This window comes from Pan troglodytes, chromosome 15, assembly GCF_028858775.2.
Source record: "Pan troglodytes isolate AG18354 chromosome 15, NHGRI_mPanTro3-v2.0_pri, whole genome shotgun sequence".
In the NCBI taxonomy this organism is placed as follows: domain Eukaryota; kingdom Metazoa; phylum Chordata; class Mammalia; order Primates; family Hominidae; genus Pan; species Pan troglodytes.
The window spans coordinates 14,819,189-14,822,405 of NC_072413.2; the positions used below are offsets into that span (position 1 = coordinate 14,819,189).

The following is a 3,217-nucleotide window of genomic DNA, read 5'->3' on the forward strand; positions in this document are numbered from 1 at the left end:
TATGAGTTTTTATTTTAGAGTTCTAAAATTATGACATACTGCCTATACAAGTGCTAGAATAGTTTCTGTATTAAGTGGTAGATATTAATATCCAGATATCACACTTACCTTCTTTGACCTTGCAGTTTAGAGGGCATTTTAAGAAAGTAAACAAACACATTGATTTTTTTTTAAAGGAGACATTTTTCAGTAAAGGATGTAAGGATGTTAACATGAGAGATATAGAAAAATTACAGATGGACAGACAATCCCACATAGAAACCTAAGGAAGCATTTAACTCAGACACAGAGACTGAGAAGAGTAAAGTGGGTGAAATCTGGGAAAGAGTGCTTCCAGTAGAAGAAACAGAATATTGAAGGAACAGAGATTGATGTCAAGAGTTCAGGGAAACAAACCAGAATAAGAATGTTTAGACAAAAGGCTGATGGTAGAAGGATATTGAGACTGAAAGTTATAGAGAGCACAGGCTTACTCGAAAATTAGCAGACAAAAGAACATCTGTAAGTTCAATCATGAAGGAGTGCCAGAATTAAAGAGAAAATAAGGAAATAATAAAGGGAATCTTTTGATGTGAGGAACCAATTGGGCTACCAACTCAGCCTGCCAGCCTGCCATTCCAGTGACAGTAGGAAATAAATGTTCTGTAAGTTATTTGGAAATTAGAGGACAAAATAATTGTTTGTTCTATAGGTAGAGAAACATTTTTGTAAATGATAATACAGCTGTTCTACCAATTTCTCTTAATTTTCAAAATTTTTGAAGGGGTACACTCTATTTTCATGATTTGTTCATTCTGATTTCCAACTCATATTTGTTCATAATTTTCTCTTTACTTTTTAAAAAGTTGAAAGACATTCATATCACAAAATTTTCACAGGATAATTTTTCTAGTTGCAACTGTAGATTTATGTGGATATATACAAATCTCTCTAGTGACACATCTAAAGATTAATATTATGTTCTATTCCATAGGGAGCAAATATACCACATGAAACATTGCAACTATGAATCCAACTAGACTGTATGGGAAACATATATTGAAAAATAAATTAAAATTATAAGTTCTATGAGAAAACACAAACATTTGAGTAAAAAAATTAGAAAGGTTTAGTGGTGCCTTCTGCCCATGTTAGAAAAAAGGATTCATAATGAACAACTTTTTTTTCATGTATTTCCTACAATTGAGTGAAATAATAGGACTAGGTAAGTTTACTGGTTTGCATTTTTTCATCTGGGTCTGGTTTTTCATTTCAATTGTTAGCCATTGTATTAACTACTTTCACCATTCAAAGGAATGAATGATCTGCCATAGTATTTTCTGCAGTTCCATCTCTTGTTTTCAGTATCATTCCAATTCTGCATCTATCTAATTTTGATCTCTGTTCTATTTATTTTCCTGATTCATAACATTTTGCTTTGTGCTGAGCTCCTAATTGTCTCTCTGTCATTCTCAAAATTTTAGCACTATGGTCTAAAAGATGCCCAAAAGAATGTAGCATATTCTAGTATATCAGTGGGACAACATAAACAACTTGCTTAATTGTTAATCTATTTAAAAATGAAACAGTGTTTTTCATTTTTTCAATCAATTTAACTCTGAGTAGATCCTATAACTACATTCTACTTTTTATAACTAAAGAACTCCAGAAAAATAAATGTAATAGCTTTGCTGGAAAAGATTAACCTTACAATGCCTTCCTAATGACCTTACTTTTTTTTTTTTTTGAAAAGTGTTTTCTGGTATACAAAAATAATATTCTGAAATATCTCTCTGATATTTGATTGCCGGATTTAACCTACATACCTCTGAACCTTGGTTTTTCAGACATGCAAACTGCTTAACAAATTCCAATGCATTAATCAATGCACCATTGCATAACTTACAGTAAGAAAAGTTGGTAGATATTTCAGCAATGCCATAAAATATGCTTCCATTTAACACTTTGAGACAATCAATACACTATTTATATTATTGAGACAAAACAAACCTAAGATCACAGAAAAATATTTATTTTAATAGAATGGTATTTAAGTAGATAGTTTTTTTGTTGTGTTTTTGTTTGTTTGTTTGTTTGTTTGTTTTTGAGATGGAGTCTCCCTCTGTCACCCAGGTTGGAGTTCAGTGGCCCAGTCTTGGCTCACTGTAACCTCCCCTTCCCAAGTTCAAGCAGTTCTCCCTGCCTCAGCCTCCTGAGTAGCTGAAATTACAGGCATGCACCACCACGCCTTTTTAATTTTTGTGTTTTTAGTAAAGATGGGATGTCATTATGTTGGCCAGGCTCGTCTTGAACTCCTGACCTCAGGTGATCTGCCCACCTTGGCCTCCCAAAGTGTAAGTAGATAGTCTAAATGATTATGGGTTTCAATAGGTTTTGTTAATTTGTTTTAGTTGACATACAAGAGCACTACAAAACCACATTATTTTATTTTAATTTTTATCAGTAAACTTCATTATATTAAAGGCCATATTGCCCACTGAATATGATTTTGATAAGCACAACTTCTATAATTTACAACTTACTGTATATGATCTAATATAAATTACATTTAGCTATCTTGAATAAAAGATACGAATCCCCAAAAACTTAATATATAAAATAATTTCTACAATCAATTAAGCCACATGGGGCCTGGTGTGCAAGGGCTGCAAACAGCAGCATCCTAGGTAGTGTACAGCAGCCTGTTCCTTGTGTACAACAGCCTTTGCCATTGGACATTTATGTCTTGGATCTAGTGCTTTCCCTAGTCTAGGTTTAAGACCGGATGTAGTATGCCTTTGGAAAGCCTCAGGACCCAGAGGTCAGAGTTCACATTGGCCATGTTCATCCATACCAAGCTGCAAACCCTGGAGCATGTGATTGAGGCCTTATTTAGGGCCAAATTCAAGTTCAGTGAATGCCCAAAAAGCCACATCTCAAAGAAGTGAGATTTTACTAAGTTTAATGCATATACATTTTAAGACTTGGTGGCTGAGAAACAACTCATCCTGGATGGCTGTGGGGCCAAATATAGCCCTGGAATCATGGGCCCCTGGACAAGCAGCTAGCCCTGCATTAGAAAAGAGCTGCCCCCTCTTTACGCATGCCCACCAGTGAATTCTATTTCCTGTACATCTAATAAATCTATCTATCTATCTATCTATCTAAATAATCCAATAATATGCAGTAGATTAAAAAATAAACACAACTTGATGTCTAACTACCGTGGATATATTTT

The 3,217-nt window shown here is 34.1% G+C and overlaps 1 pseudogene; it reads left to right on the forward strand.

Moving 5' to 3' along the window:
- Positions 1-2,605: 2,605 nt before the first annotated feature.
- Positions 2,606-2,700, forward strand: LOC129137085 (small nucleolar RNA SNORA70; annotated as a pseudogene).
- Positions 2,701-3,217: the final 517 nt, after the last annotated feature.